Source organism: Hylobates moloch, unplaced genomic scaffold (genome assembly GCF_009828535.3).
Source record: "Hylobates moloch isolate HMO894 unplaced genomic scaffold, HMol_V3 SCAFFOLD_12, whole genome shotgun sequence".
Classification (NCBI taxonomy): domain Eukaryota; kingdom Metazoa; phylum Chordata; class Mammalia; order Primates; family Hylobatidae; genus Hylobates; species Hylobates moloch.
In genome coordinates this window covers 38,873,605-38,890,630 of record NW_026652287.1, presented here as the reverse complement: position 1 = coordinate 38,890,630, position 17,026 = coordinate 38,873,605, and the positions used below count along the sequence as shown (strand labels likewise).

At 47.5% G+C, this 17,026-nt stretch overlaps 1 protein-coding gene across 1 annotated transcript in view; it reads right to left on the bottom strand.

Moving 5' to 3' along the window:
• Window positions 1-17,026, bottom strand: part of LOC116478311 (uncharacterized) — a gene marked incomplete at its 5' end in the record, with an annotated part of 109,677 nt that overhangs the window by 15,775 nt on the left and 76,876 nt on the right. The gene's annotated exons all lie outside the window — the stretch shown is intronic.

Genomic DNA, 17,026 nt, shown 5'->3' with positions numbered 1-17,026 from the left:
CTGTGAACAAGACACCATTCAGCGTATATGGGCCTCACTTGCAGGGTACAGGCCCCACTCAATGGGACCGGCCCTCACTCCCATACACGTTCCTGTATTCTGAACTATGCATGCACAATAAATCCTGTGGTTTTGCACACGCTTTGAGCATATGTATGATTGTGAGACCAGGCATGAATTTTGCAAGAAAGCATTTGCCTTGACTGGGACAGCAGACTGGGGCGTGTGAACATCAGTCATAGCTACTGTAAACATGCATTTGCCTCTCTGTCCCTTGTTGGCCATGAGGCTGTCCCCTACTCTATATGAATCTGGCTCTGTAGCCCAGGTGGTAGGTTTATATCTCAATCATCATCCCTACCTCAAAGGGTTTTGTTTTTTTGTTGTTGTTTTGGAGATGGAGTCTTGCTCTATCACCCAGGCTGGAGTGCAATGGCACAATCTTGGTTCACTGCGACTTCCGCCTCCCATGTTCAAGCGATTCTCCTGCCTCAGCCTCCTGAGTAGCAAGGATGACAGGCCTCCCAAGTAGCTGGGATTACAGGCATACACAATCATGTCTGGCAAGTTTTTGTATTTTTTGTAGAGAGAGGTTTTCACCATCTTACCCAGGCTGGTCTCGAACTCCTAACCTCAAGTGATCTGCCCACCTCAGCCTCTGAAAGTGCTGGGATTACAGGATTATATGGTGAGCCATCATGCCTGGCCTCAAACGGTTCTCATGAGGATTAAAGGGAATAATCCAGGAAAGCATTTAGAAGAGCGGCTGGCCCACAGCTGGTGCTCCATGAAAGATGGCTAAGAGAAGTATTTATTGAGAACTTACCATTATAAAAGCATCTGTTTTGTTGGTTTGTTTCTGAGATGGAGTCTTGCTCTGTCACCCGGGCTGGAGTGCAATGGAGCAATCTCGGCTCACTGCAACCTCCACCACCTTGGTTAAAGCCATTGTCCTGCCTCAGCCTCCTGAGTAGCTGGGACTACAGGCAGGCGCCACCATGCCCGGCTAGTTTTTTGTTTGTTTGTTTTTTTGAGACAGAGTCTCGCACTGTCACCCAGGCTGGAGTGCAGTGGCATGATCTTGGTTCACTGCAACCTCCGCCTCCCGGCTTCAAGCCATTCTCCAGCCTCAGCCTCCCAAGTACCTGGGATTACAGATGCCCGCCACCATGTCCAGCTAATTTTTTGTATTTTTAGTAGAGACGGGGTTTCACTATGTTGGGCAAGCTGATCTCAAACTCCCGACCTCGTGATCCACCCGCCTCGGCCTCCGAAAGTGCTGGGATTACAGGTGTGAGCCACCGCGCCCGGCCTAGTTTTATATTTTTAGTAGACGGGTTTTCACCATGTTGGCCAGGCTGATCTGGAACTCCTGACCTCGGGTGATCTGCCGGCGTCAGCCTCCCAAAGTGCTGGGATTACAGGCATGAGCCACCGTGCTCAGCCCAAAGCATCTGTTAATAAACAAATAAATAGGAAACCAAGCACCTCGAGTTTTTTGTTTTTGCCACCAGGCCCAACCCTCTACTTTTGTGTTTGGACTTTTTTATGTTTAAGGAGAGTTTAATTGCAAGGTTACCATGGCAACTGGGCAAACCACTTACTCACTCCTATTTTCCCCCACTTTTTCCTCCTCTGATCTCCTGATCCACAGATGGATGTGATATGACTCTTTTCTCCAGAGCAGCGTTGTCCGGCAGGAATAGAATGCCAGCCCCAAATTCGAATCGCGTGTGTAATGTTAAAATTTCTAGTTGCAGCCAGCCAACACTGACCTCAGATGATCCACCCACCTCAGCCTCCCAAAGTGCTGGGATTACAAAGTGTCATTTTTGACATTCGAATCTCCAATCTAGGCTGGGCATGGTAGCGCACGCCTGTAATCCCAGCTACTCGGAGGCTGAGGCAGGAGAATCGCATGAACCCGGGAGGCAGAGGTTGCATCAAGCCGAGATTGTGCCACTGCACTCCAGCCTGGGAGACACAGCAAGACGCTGTCTCAAAAAAAAAAAGAAAAGAAAAAAAAAAAACGAGCTTCTTTTTCTGCATCTATTGATTTAAAAAAAGAAGAAGAAATATGGTGGCTCACCATGTAATCCTGTAATCCCAGCACTTTCAGAGGCTGAAGCGGGTGGATCACTTAAGGTTAGAAGTTCGAGACCAGCCTGGGCAACATGGTGAAAACCTATCTCTACAAAAAATGCAAAATTTTCTAGGGGGCCACCTTCAATAAATAAAAAAGAAGCAAGAAAAGTGAATTTTAAGAATAGATTTTGGCAGGCGCAGCGGCTCACACCTGTAATCCCAGCACTTTGGGAGGCCGAGGCTGGTGGATCACTTGAGCCCAGGAGTTTGAGACCAGCCTGGCCAACATGGCAAAACCTCGCCTCTACAAAAAATACAAAACTTAGCCAGGCTTAGTGACACACATCTGTAGTCCCCAACACTCAGGAAGCTGAGGTAAGAGGCTTCTCCAGGAAGCCCAGGAGATCAAGGCTGAAGTGAGAGATGATCATGCTACACTGCACTCCAGCTTGGGCCAGAGGGTGACCCTACCTCAAAAAAAAAAAAAAAAAAAAAGGAAAAAGAAAAAAGAAAATAAATAATATATATTATTTATCGTGAAACATACAAAGTGTTGTCATTTGCACATGTTGTCAATGTAAAACAATTATTAATGGGCTACCAGACACTCTCTTTTCATAATGAGTCCCTTTGGAGTAGCCGTATTTCAAGGGCTCGGCAGCCACACAGGGCCACTGGGAATTTGTTTGCAAGAATTAATTAGGGAGAGAGAGAGTGTGTCTGTGTGTGACTACACTCAGCACAACTGTTATTTATAACTGCAAGGTTGGAAAACACAACAAAAAGAGAAACAGGAAGCTTGCACTTTTCGTGCGGGTGTGTCTCTGTGTGTGTGTATTTTAGAGTCAGTCTTGCTCTGTCTCCCAGGCTAGAGTGCAGTGGCATGACGATGGCTCACTGCAGTCTTGAACTCCTGGCTCAAGCACCTCTCCCACCTCAGCCTCCAGAGTAGCTGGAACTACAGCACACCACCATGCCTGGCTAATTTTATTTTTTTGTAGAGATCAGGACTTGCTATGTTGCCCAGGCTGGTCTCAAACTCCTGGGTTCAAGTGGTCCTCCTTCCTTGGCCTCCCAAAGTGCAGGGATTGCAGGCGTGAGCCATCATGCAAGACGAAGCTGACACTTTTCTAAGTTGTTGTGGATAACCATGGATGAAATTCTTGTAAAAATGAAGACTCATATACCATATAACCCACCCATTTAAAGTGCACAACTCAATGGCTGTTAGTTCATTCAGAGTTGCGTGACCAACACCACGATTGATTTTAAAACATTTTCATCACCTCAAAAAGAAATCCCACACTGCTTAGCCATCACCCTCCAACCCTCTAATATCCCCCCAGCCCCTGGCAACCACTCATCTGCTTTCTGTCTCTGTGGACTTCCCCGTTCTGGACATTTCGTGTCAATGGAGTCATACAATACGTTGTTCCTTTGTGTCTGGCTTCTTTCACTCAGCATCATTTGTTCAGTGTTGTGTGGCAAGTGTCATCCAATGCTCTGTTCCATTTATTTAGAGTCAGAGTCTCGCTCTGTCACCCAGGCTGGAGTGCAGTGGCGCAATCTCAGCTCACTGCAACCTCCGCCTCCTGAGTTCAAGGAGTTCTCCGAGTTCTCCTGCCTCAGCCTCCCGAGTAGCTGGGATTACAGGCACCCACCGCCACACTCAGTTAATTTTGTATTTTTAGTAGAGACAGGGTTTCACCATGTTGGCCAGGCTGGTCTCAAACTCCTGACCTCAGGTGATCTGCCCATCTCGGTCTCCTAAAGTGCTGGGATTTCAGGTGTGAGCCACCGCACCCAGACTCCATTCTTTTTATGGCTGAGCAATGTTCCATGGAATGGATAAATCAATTTTTCTTTATCCATTCATCAGTTGATGGACATTTGGGTCGTTTGCACTTTTTGGCTATCATGAATATGCTATGAACATAGGAACGTGATGAATATGCTGTGTGCAAATTTCTATGTAGACATATGTTTTCATTTCTCTTGGGTAGACACTTTCAGGAGAGGAATCCCGGGGCATATGGTAACTCTATGTTGAGTCATTTGAGGGGCTGAAGGGATGCTTTTAGCAATAGTCAACGTGGAGCAACAGTCTTTCCTACTTCCCACAAAGGCGCTGTAAGTGCTAAAATGGAGTTAGGTTCTGGACCCAGATCATTGTAGACTGATTTTTCAACAGTGTCACAGGCTGGGTGGCTTAGATAACAGAAATCTATTTTCTCCCAGTTCCAGAGTCTGGAAGTCCAAGATCAAAGTGCCATCCAGGTTAGTTTTTTACACTTGCCCAATAACCAAGCAAGTCACTTTTTTTCTCCTCATGGCTCTGTGGCCCCAGTTTATCGTGAGGTTGTGAGCATTTAAGAGGGGTGTGTGTGTGTGTGTGTGTGTGTGTGTGTGTGTTGGAACAGTGCCTGGCCCTGAGTGTTACTGGGACGAAGATTTCATTCTCACTGTGGGACAGGATGGGGTGGCACGCTGGAATGCAGAGGGGACTCCCCAGGAGAGCATCTGGTTTATAAGAGGACCCAAAGGTACAGAGGCTGAATTATGTCTCTTTAAAATTCATATGTTGGAGCCTGGGTGTGGTGGCTCATGTGTGTAATCCCATCATTCCGGGAGGCTGAGGCAGGTGGATTGCTTGAGGTCAGGAGTTCGAGACCAGCCTGGTCAACATGGTGAAACCCCGTCTCTACTAAAAATACAAAAATTAGCCAGTTGTGATGGTGAGTGGCTGGAATCCCAGCTATTCAAGAGGCTGAGGCAGGAGAATCGCTTGAACCCAGAAGGCAGAGGTTGCAGTGAGCTGAGATTGTGCCACTGAACTCCAGCCTGGGTGACAGAGCATGACTCTGTCTCTAAATAAAATAAAATTAAATAAATAAATAAAATAAAATAAAATATAAAATAAAAAAATAAAATTCATATGTTGGGCTGTGTGTGGTGGCTCACACCTATAATCCCAGCACTTTGGGAGGCTAAGACAGGCAGATCACTTGAGGCCAGGAGTTCAAGACCAGCCTGCTCAACATGGTGAAACCCCATCTCTACCAAAAATACCAAAATTAGCTGGTCATGGCCAGGCGTGGTGGCTCACGCCTGTAATCCCAGCACTTTGGGAGGCTGAAGCAGGTGGATCACGAAGTCAGGAGATTGAGACCATACGGGCTAACACGGTGAAATCCCGTCTCTACTAAAAATACAAAAAATTAGCCGGGTGTGGTGGTGGGCACCTGTAGTCCCAGCTACTTGGGAGGCTAAGGCAGGAGAATGGCGTGAACCTGGGAGATGGAGCTTGCAGTGAGCCGAGATTGCACCACTGCACTCCAGCCTGGGTGACAGAGCGAGACTCTGTCGCAAAAAAAGAAAAAAAATTAGCTGGTCATGTTGGCGGGTGCCTGTAATCCCAGCTACTCAGGAGGCCGAGGTAGGAGGATTGCTTGAGCCTGCCAGGTCGAGGCTGCAGTGAGCCATGACTGAGCCACTGCACTCCAGCCTGGATGACAGAGTAAGACCCTGTCTCAAAAAAAAAAAAAAAAAAGGATAGACTATGAACCCCAAGCCCTGTGCACAGAAGATCTTACAGGGACCAGCCAGGCAGGGACATCAGGAGCCCCAACATGTCCTGCCCAGTCCCGCCCTGGGCATTTCCCCTGGAATCATGATCTCTTCTTAGGCAGAGATGAGCCTATGACTCACCAAGCCACTGCCTCTAAGGTTCCAATGGAAACAGCTGGAAGAAAGGGTGTAAAATGTTCAAGGCCGGGTGTGGTGGCTCACGCCTGTAATCCCGGCACTTTGGGAGACCGAGGTGGGTGGATCACATGAGGTCAGGAGTTCAAGACCAGCCTGGACAACACGGTGAAACCCTGTCTCTACTAAAAATACAAAAATTAGCTGGGCCTTATGGCATGCACTTGGAGTCCCAGCAACTCAGGAGACTGAGGTGGGAGGATCGCTTGAACCCAGGAGAGATCGCGCCACTGCACTCCCGCCTGGGTGACAGAGTGAGAGACTCTGTCTCAAAAAAAAAAAAAAAAAAAAAAAAAAAAAAGTTGTTCAAAATTCTTCTCCCCCTCATTTTGTGTTTGAGAAAAATACAAGTGAATCTGCTTAACTGGAATTGGCACTATTGGAGCAAGGGTTCTCTCTCTCTCTCAGTCTCGCTCTGTCGCCCAGGCTGGAGTGCAGTGGTGCAATCTCGGCTCACTGCAAGCTCTGCCTCCTGGGTTCACGCCATTCTCCTGCCTCAGCCTCCCAAGTAGCTGGGACTACAGGCGCCTGCCAACCACTCCCAGCTAATTTTTTGTTTTTTTTTTTTTTTAGTAGAGATGGGGTTTCACTGTGTTAGCCAGGATGGTCTCCATCTCCTGACCTCGTGATCCACCCGCCTCAGCCTCCCAAAGTGCTGGGATTACAGGCGTGAACCACCGCGCCCGGCCAGAGCAAGGGTTCTCAAAGTGTGGTCTGGCGACCTCTAAGGGTTGCAAGGGCATTCCAGGGCATCCATGAGATAAAAACCATTTTCATACTACTAAACCATTATTTGTCTTTTCACTCTTACTCTCTTACCAGTGTTCAGTGGAATTTTCCAGAGGCCACATGCCGTGCCATATTGTAGCTGACTGAACCAGGAAGTAGGTCAAGGATTGTTGAGCCAGATATGAAAGTGAGTTGAAACACACCACAATGCCACAGTGCCACTCTTCTCACTAACTTTGTTTTGTTTTGGGAAATATACTATTTTTAGGACCAGGCAAAGTGGCTCACACCTCTAATCCCAGTACTTTGGGAGGCCAAGGCAGGATTGCCTGAGCCCAGGAGTTCGAGACCAGCCTGGACAACGTAAGGAGACCCCATCTCTACAAAAAATACAAAAAATTAGTCAGTTGTGGTGGCCCATGCCTGTAATACCAGCTGCTGGGGAGGCTGAGGTAGGGGGATTGCTTGAACCTGGGAGGTTCGAGGCTGCATCGAACCATGATTGTGCCACTGCACGCCAGCCTGGGAGACAGAGTGAGACCCTGTCTCAAAAAAAAAAATCCTATTTAAATAATATATGTTATCTACGTGAGTGTGTAACATGTTTGTCACTAGGCAGGACATTTTCGGGATCCAGATGTCCCTACTTGGCTGGTCACCGTTAGATCTCATGTGCACAGGGCCTGCGGCTCAGGGTCTGTTCTTTTTGCTCTTTTTTTTGAGACAGGGTCTTACTCTGTCACCCAGGTGGAGTGCAGTGGCTCAATCATGGCTCACTATTTTTGAAAGGGTTAATAAATACCATATTCTTTTAATTTATCAGGAGAGATTCCTAACAGAGTAAATATCGACACATATAACCCACATAAACAAATGCTCTTTAGGGTCCTTGATAATTCTTAATAATTTGAGAGGTCCTGAGACCAAATGGTTGGAGAATATACATACTAGAGAATATAACACAATGTTCCCTAGGGCCCAAAATAGAAAAAAAATGTTTTTCAGCCAGGCGTGTGTGTGTGCGTGTGTGTGTGCATGTGTGTGCGTGTGTGTGTTTCTCCAGCAAGTTACAATTGAATCATGGGAGTTAAGTGCACTGCAGACTCATCTCCCATCTCCCCTCCATCGTCTTTCTGCTCCTCTCTTTTCAGCCCCACCAGCAGTGTTGCCAGGGAAACCAGATCAGCACATCCTCAACACAAAATCAATTTATCTCCTGTGTGTCTGGAGAGTGATGGCAAGTGTGCCTTTCAACACGTTTACATCCAAGGAGCTGTCAACTCCGCCTGCCTCCACGTCTTAAAAATGCCGTTTTATCTTCATCCCCCTCTCCCATTCCTTTTCACTTTTCATTTTGTGATGGCTGTCCTTTTATTTTCATGTGTTCTTGCAAAATGTGCACTGCTGTTTGGGGGCATCTAGGCTAAATTTGCATAACTTGTTTTCTATGATCTATCTCTTTTTGTTTCTCATGGTTTTTGTGTGTGTGGTTTTTTTTTTTTTTTTTTTTTTAGCACTCAGCAGTAACGTGTCTAAGATTGATCCCGGTTCCCTATCTTGCTGGTAATTTCACCTGCTGAGTGGGGCTGCATGGTTGTTAAACATTGTTGCAAGTTCTTTAACTCCACTGAGAGGTGGGATCTACATCCTCTTTCCTTGAAGCTGAATCTGGGTGAGTTTGCGACTACCTCTAGCATACATCCACTTGCTCTGTGTCTTTCAAGGTTAGCTGGATGCTAGGTGACTTCCAAGATTAGTTATAAAAGGCTATTGCCTGGTTCTTTTGGAATAATTACTGCTTGGAACTTAGCTGCCATGCTGTGAGGAAGCCCAAATCACATGGAGAACTCTGCTCCTTGTGATTTGGGCTTTGTGATTTGCACATGTGGGTGCTCAAGCCAACAGCTCCAACTAAGCCCAGTCTTCAAATAATCTCAAGCCAGGCACCAGACGTATGAGTGATGAAGCTTCCAGATGATTCCAGACCCTAGCCATCGGGGTCATCCCAGCTGTGGCCCCACACATTATGGGGCCAAAAGAAGCCATCCTTTCATAACTACCGACCCATGGAATCTATGGGCATAATGAGATGTTGCTGCTTTATGACACTAAGGGTTGGTTTGTTACACAGCAAAAGTAACCAGTGCACACCCAGATCCATCTCCTGCTCCCACATACACACAGCACAAAGACTCTACTATAAATGTTCTTGTACACATTTTCTTACAACGTTGAATGAGAACGAGACACTGAGACTGCCCTTGGCATAGGTCCCAGGAGCAGAATTGCTTGGGTCTGCATATTCCTCTTTTTTTTGTCACTCAGTGACAGTAGCCATCATGGCTCACAACAGCTTCAACTTCCTGCACTCAGGTGATCCTCTTGCCTTAGCCTCCTGGGTAGCTGAGACTACAGGTGTGCACCATCACATCTTGCTTATTTTTAAAAATTTTTTGTAGAGATAGGGCCTCACTATGTTGTCTGGGCTGGTCTCAAGCTCCTGGGCTCAAGCAATTCTCCTTCCTAAGCCTCTCAAAGTGCTGGGTTACAGCATGGGCCACTGTGCCTGACTAGGGTCTGCATATTCCTAACTCTACCAAGTCCTTCAAGTCACTCGGTGCAATGAATGTCCCTAGTTACTCACATATGAGGATTCCTGTGCCCCCAGTGCCCACTGCCACCTCTGGAGATTGTCCAGGCTTCTAGGATTTGCCCATCTCATGGGCGTAATGTGGTAGCTCATTGTTCTCCAACTACAAATGAGTTTGCACATCTCTTTTTTAGTTTATTTGGAAATCCCCTTCTTTAAATAGCCTGTTCATAGTGTTTTGCCCATTTTCTTTTTTTTTTTTTTGAGACGGAGTCTTTCTCTGTCCCCCAGGCTGGAGTGCGGTGGCACGATCTCGGCTCACCGCAACCTCCACCTCCTGGATTCACGCCATTCTCCTGCCTCAGCCTCCCGAGTAGCTGGGACCACAGGCGCCCACCAACACGCCCGGCTAATTTTTTTGTATTTTTTAGTAGAGACGGGGTTTCACCGTGTTAGCCAGGATGGTCTCGATCTCCTGACCTCGTGATCCACCCGCCTCGGCCTCCCAAAGTGCTGGGATTACAGGCTTGAGCCACCGCGCCCGGCCGTTTTGCCCATTTTCTCATTGCTGTTTGTGCTTTTACCACCACAACTGCTGACTTTTTTTTTTTTTTTTTTTTTTGAGGCAGAGTCTTGCCCTGTCCCCCAGGCTGGAGTGCAGTGGTGCGATCTCGGCTCACTACAAGCTCCGCCTCCCAGGTTTACGCCATTCTCCTGCCTCAGCCTCCCCAGTAGCTGGGACCACAGGTGCACGCTGCCATGCCCGGCTAATTTTTTGTATTTTTAGTAGAGATGGAGTTTCACTGTGTTAGCCAGGATGGTCTCAATCTCCTGACCTCGTGATCCGCCCACCTCGGCCTCCCAAAGTGCTGGGATTACAGGCGTGAGCCACCGCGCCCAGCCAATTGTTGACTTTTTTTTTAACAGAGCCCAGTGCAATTCCTAAAGGTATTTTAGCTCTCTGTTGCTCCAATAATACATTGTTAAATGTGAATAACACTTCCATACTATAAAGAGGATAGTATAGCATGGTGCTCAGTAAATCTTGTATTGAACAGATGGAGGAAGAAAGGAAAGGAGGAATTACAACATCACACACACCATGTCAGGGGATCATCTTATGCCAGACATTGGCTAGAATAGCCTTTAATACATTGCTTCATTTAATCTTCACCACAGTCATGTAAAGCCAGCCCCATTATTATCTCTATTTGCCAGATGAGAAATCTGAGGCTGTGTGTGTGCACACACATGCAGGCTGGAAGGTCTTTTACAACTGGGAAGTGGTGAGACATCAATTTGACCTCAGGCCTCTGTGATTCCAAACCTCTGATTCTTTTTTTTTTTTTTTTTGAGATGGAGTCTTGCTCTGTCGCCAGGCTGGGGCGCAGTCACGCAATCTCAGCTTACTGCAACCTCTGCCTCCTGGGTTCAAGTGATTCTCCTGCCTCAGCCTCCCAAGTAGCTGGGATTACAGGCACCTGCCACCACGTCCAGCTAACTTTTGTATTTTTAGTAGAGACAGGGTTTCACCATGTCGGCCAGGATGGTCTCAATCTCTTGACCTCATAATCTGCCCGCTTTAGCCTCCCAAAGTGCTGGGATTACAGGCGTGAACCACCGTGCCTGGCTCCAAACCTCTGATTCTAACAGTGATACTAGGCAGACTTTCAGCAGCACCATCCCTCCTCAGCACTCATTCATTCATTTGTTCATTTAATCATTTAGCAAACACAAAGAACCTACATGTGTGGGGTATGACTGTGACCACATCAGACCAGGGCCTGGCTGACATCATAGGGAGATCAGATATGAACCACTAATAACTACTGTCTAATTCATAATGATGAAAAGAGTGAATAAATTACTTCACAGCCTTTCTGTGGATTTTCATGTGATGATGAAAAACAGTGAGCTGGGTCCCAATGTATTTCCTGGCAAGTGGCCACATTCTATTGTTGCAGAGAAGAAAGCAAGATACAGGATGAAGTGTATCAGTGATTCCATTCACACTAGAGCAGACCATGAAATATTGAATTCAACCTTAGTCAAGCCTCATCATGAAACTCTGTCTCAAAACGCACACACATACACACACACACACACACACACACACACACACAAATGAAAAACAGTAAAAACAGGCATTCAGTAAGATGTGACATGCACCAAGGAGGAGCCATATGAGGTGCTGTAGGAGGAGTAATGGCTCTGGGGGGCCGGAGGGGTCGTGAGAAACAAAAGTCAGGGTCCCAAGGGATAAAACCCGCTCCTGGGGCCAGGCACGGCAGCTCACGCCTGTAATCCCAGCACTTTGGGAGGCTGAAGAGGGTGGATCACTTGAGGTCATGAGTTTGAGACCAGCCTGGCAAACATGGTAAAACCCCGTTTTTAGTAAAAATACAAAAATTAGCTGGGCATGGCGTGGGCACCTGTAATCCCAACTACTCAGAAGGCTGAGGCAGGAGAATCACTCGAACCCAGAAGGCAGAGATTGTAGTGAGCCAAGATCATGCCACTGCTGTACTCCAGCCTGGACGACAAGAGGGAAGCTCCATCAAAAAAAAAAAAAAAAAGAACCCACTCCTGGGAGGAAACAGCTAGTGACCCAAGTTGACCAGGGTCTGCTTTAAGACAAGGAATGAAGAGGTCTCCAAAGACCAGAGTATCCCAGGGGACCACATAAAAATGTCTTTAGTTTTTAAAATAGTTTGCGTAACTGGACCCTTGGGACACTGGCCTGAGAAGGAAGGAATTAATCAAGAGATGGCCGATGCCAGAATAAGCTTTTCCTTGGAAAAAGACCCTGGTTTAAGTTCAAGATGGCTTCATGAGTGAAGAAACAAGACACAAAAGCGTGTATCTTTTTTTTTTTTTTTTTGAGATGGAGTTTCGCTCTTGTTGGCCCAGGCGGGAGTGCAATGGCACAATCTCGGCTCACTGCGACCTCTGCCTCCTGGGTTCAAGTAATTCTCCTGCCTCAGCCTCCCGAGTAGCTGGGATTACAAGCATGCACCTCCATGCCTGGCTAATTTTGTATTTTTAGTAGAGGCGGGGTTTGTCCATGTTGGTCAGGCTGGTCTTGAACTCCCAACCTCAGGTGATCCACCCGCCTCGGCCTCCCAAAGCACTGAGATTACAGGTGTGAGCCACCGCGCTCAGCTAAAAGTGTACATCTTTTTATGATTCCATTTATATGACGTTCTAGGACAGGCAAAACTATAACCTATGGTGGAAAAAAATCAGAGCAGTGCTTGCCTCTGGAGTTCAGGGACTGGCTGGAAAGGAACATGCAGGAACTTTTTGGGATGATGGGGTGTTCTGCATTTTTTTTTTTTTTTGAGATGGAGTCTCACTCTGTCGCCCGGGCTGGAGTGCAGTGGCATGATCTCAGCTCACTGCAAGCTCTGCCTCCCGGGTTCACGCCATTCTCCTGCCTCAGCCTCCCAAGTAGCTGGGACTACAGGCGCCCGCCACCATGCCCAGCTAATTTTTTGTATTTTTAGTAGAGACGGGGTTTCACCGTGTTAGCCAGGATGGTCTTGATCTCCTGACCTCGTGATCCGTCCACCTCAGCCTCCCAAAGTGCTGGGATTACAGGCATGAGCCACCGTGCCCAGCCTGTACTAAAATTGTTTAAAAAGATGATACTGGGCCGGGTGTGGTGGCTCACACCTGTAATCCCAGCACTTTGGGAGGCCAAGGCAGTTGGATCGTCTGAGGTCAGGAGTTCGAGACCAACTTGGCCAACATAGTGAAACCCCATCTCTACTAAAAATACGAAAATTAGCGGGTGTGGTGGTGGGAGCCTGTAATCCCAGCAACTCGGGAGGCTGAGGCAGGAGAATTGCTTGAACCTGGGAGGCGGAGGTTGCAGTGAACTGAGATCGTGCCACTGCACTCCACCCTGGCCACGGAGCAAGACTCCATCTCAAAAAAAAAAAAATGATATTGGGTACCGAGAGGGTGGGGGCTGGCACCATGGGGGTCTGAGTATTAGGGAGAGGAGACCAAGTTTAGTTACTGCAGGGACAAATGCTTATTGAGCACCTACTGTGTGCCAAACCATGTTCTAGGTACTGGGGACATAGCATCAAACAAAACACAAAAATCCCTGCCCTCATGGAAGTGATGTCACAGGTGACATGGATAAGTGATAAAATATATATACATATATATATATACACACACACATATATATATATATATATAGTGGCTGGGCACAGTGACTCATGCCTATAATCACAGCACTTTGCGAGCCCAAGGTGGGCAAATCACTTGAGCCCAGGAGTTCGAAACAGCCTAGGTGACATGGTGAAACCCCATCTCTACTAAAAAATACAAAAATTAGCTGGGCCTGGTGGCACACACCTATAGCCCCATCTACTCAGGAGGCTGAGGTGGGAGAATAGCTTGAGCCGAGGAGGTCAAGGCTACAGTGAGCCAAGATTGCACCAGTGCACTCCAACCCTGGGGACAGAGCAGGGCTCTGTCTCTCTCTGTCTCTCTCTCTCTCTCTCTCTCTCTCTATATATATAATATATATAATATATATAATTTGAAGAAATAAAATACATAGCATGTCAAGTGTAAGTACCAAGGTAATATTAAAACAGTGTAAGTGGGGAGTGGGTGCAGGGGTGCTCAAAGAGGATCTCAGTGAGAAGGTGACACAGGAGCAGAGAGCAGAAGGAACTGAGGGGCAAGACATGGGGAGACAAGGTACAGTGTGCAATAAGTACCAAGGCCCTTAGAGGAGCTTGGCCCATTGGAGAGTCAAAAGAGCAATGCAGGAATGGGAGGCATTCAGGGCCCTACTGCTCTGATAAAAACGTTGGGTTTTGCTGTGGGTCAGATGGGAGCCATGGGAGGTTTTGAGTTTTCGAGTGGATGTTATCTATTGCAATAAAACATGCCATCCCCAAAACTTTGTGGGTTAAAGCAGTGGCAGTATATTTTTTCTCTTGATTTTGCAATCAGGACTGGGTTCGGCTGGCTGATTCTTCTGCTTGATGGACTTCCATTAGGGTAGGGATGTCCAAGATGGTTCCTTCACTTAGATGTCTGGCACCTCAGATGGGATGATTCTAATGGCTGGGGACTGTCTGGCATCTCTTTCTTCACACAGCCTGTCCACATGGCTGGCTTGGGCTTCCTCATACCATGGCAGGATCACAGGGGTCAGGCTTCTTACATGGTGTTAAAGCAAACTAAATATGGCCTGAGAAGGATTCTATACTCCTATTTTTGAGTCCTTGTGGACAAGCTATAACCTAGCTTAATAGGCAGACAAGATCGAAACCCTAATTCAAACTGTGTTCAAATAAGGCAAACACCAAGATGTAACCAGTCCTGCTGTTTCTGTACCTCACTGCTGATTTTTGTATGCCATTTCCCGTTTTTCGTGTGTGTGTGTGGTTTTTTTTTTTTTTTTGGCAATGGAGTCTCGCGCTGTCACCAGGCTGTAGAGCAGTGGCGCGATCTCAGCTCACTGCAACAACCTCCGCCTCCTGGGTTCAAGGATTCTCCTGCCTCAGCCTCCTGAGTAGCTGGGACTACAGGCGTGCACCACCAGGCCCAGCTAATTTTTGTATTTTTAGTAGAGATGGAGTTTCACCACGTTGGCCAGGAAGGTCTCCATCTCTTGACCTTGTGATTCGCCCGCCTCGGCCTTCCAAAATGCTGTGATTACAGGCGCGAGCCACTGAGCCCAGCCACTTCCCTTTTTTATCTATAAATTTGTTCTGACCAGGAGGCATCACTGGAGTCTCTCTGAATCTGCTGTGACTCTGGGGGCTGCCCGATTCACAAATCGTTCATTGTTCAATTAAACTTTAAATTTAATTCAGCTGAAGTTTTTAACAATGGTGGCTGGCTTCTAAGAGGGAGGCAGTGAATCCTGCCATGTCTCTTAAGGGCTACACCTGGAACTTGTATCACATCATTTGTGCTGGATTCTATTGGTCCAACCAAGTCGGTAAGGCTAGCCCAGATTCAAGCTGAGGAGAAACAGACCCCATCTCTTGATGGGAAAGGTAGTGGGCTCATAGGGGAGGAGAACTGATAGCAATCGTCTTGGATACCATGCCCCACAGTGTGCCCTGTGGCAACAGCTGGCAGAGAAAAGACCCGAAGAGTCTAAATCTGTGTTTCTCTGGAATGGACACAACCATCTCTGCCCCCGGGACGCCACGAGAGCATCAGCCAAGGGCTCAGCTATGAGATGGGCACTTTTGTAATCCAGAGATGGCAGCAACAATGTTCATTATTTTTAACTCAAGGAGGATTAAATTCAGTTCCCAAATTCATGGTTATGGTTTCAGAAAATAGGATTTTCTTTTCTTTTCTTTATTTATTTATTTTGAGGTGGAGTCTCACTCTGTCACCCAGGCTGGAGGGCAGTGGTGTGATCTTGGCTTACTGCAACCTCCGCCTCTCGGGTTCAAGCAATTCTCCTGACTCGGCCTCCTAAGTAGCTGGGATTACAGGCGTGTACCACCACGCCTGAACTTGCTCAATGCACCAGCCATCATTTTTCCATAGCACCCCCAAATAAATACCGAACTGTTCAACTCCTCATCCGGTGAGGTATAAACAACCCAAGTATTTCTGTCCTAAGAACATAGTAGCCGTGGCCGGGTGCAGTGGCTTGGCCTGTAATCCCAGCTCTTTGGGAGGCAAGGCAGGCGGATCACTTTAGGTCAGGAGTTTGAGACCAGCCTGGCCAACATGGTGAAACCCAGGTGTGGTGGCAGGCGCCTGTAATCCCAGCTACTCATGAGGCTGAGGCAGAATTGTTTGAACCTGGGAGGCGGAGGTTGCAGTGAGCCAAGACTGCGCCACTGCACTCTAGCCTGAGTGACAGAGCAAGACTCCATCTCAAAAATAATAATAATAATAAACTTTTTTCAATTTATGTGATGAAAATATTTGATATGAGGAGAAGACAGTTTTCAAAAACACTTTCGGTGGCACCAAAACAAAGTTTGAAGTCCTCTATCCTGGGGCCTTGTATTTTCTTTTCTTTTTTTTTTTGAGATGGAGTCTCGCCCTGTTGCCCAGGCTGGAGTGCAATGGCACGATCTCGGCTCACTGCAACCTCTGCCTCCCGGGTTCAAGCAATTCTCCTGCCCCAGCCTCCCCAGTAGCTGGGATTACAGGAGCACATGACCACGCCCAGCTAATTTTTTTTGTGTCTTTAGTAGAGATGGGGTTTCATCATGTTGGCCAGGCTGGTCTTGAACTCCTGACCTCGTGATCTGCCCGCCTCGGCCTCCCAAAGTGCTGGGATTACAGGCGTGAGCCACTGCGCCTGGCCAGGCCTTGCATTTTCTATAAATGTTCTTACTTAGTTTAAAGCGAGACGGGAGCACAGGACCCAGTCCTGGGAGGAAATGAAGTCTCAGAGGGAACTGGCAGGCAAAGCTTATAAAGACCACAGTGATTAAGCCAAGGTCAAGAAGAGTTGGGGAGGGCGGGGCAGGCTCCACCTTTTCAGCAGGGCAGCAGGGAACTCCCCCAGCCATCTCTGCGCCCCACAGGGATAGTCACACATGAACACGCATGTGTACAATGAGACCGTCTGCCATACAAACGGCATCGTATTCTACGTGCTGAGGAATGCTGTAACAAACTATCACAGAATGGGTGGCTTCAATGACAGAAATTAACTTTTTCACAATTCTGGAGGCCAGAAGTCCAAAATCAATGTGTTGGCTAGGTTGGTGTCTGCTGAGGCCTCTCTCCTTGGCTGTGCAGATGGCTGTCTTCTCCCTGTGTCCTCACATGGTCTTCCCTCTGCATGGGGCTGTGTCTTGGTCTCCTTTTCTCATAAGGACACCAGTCAGGTTGGATTAAGGG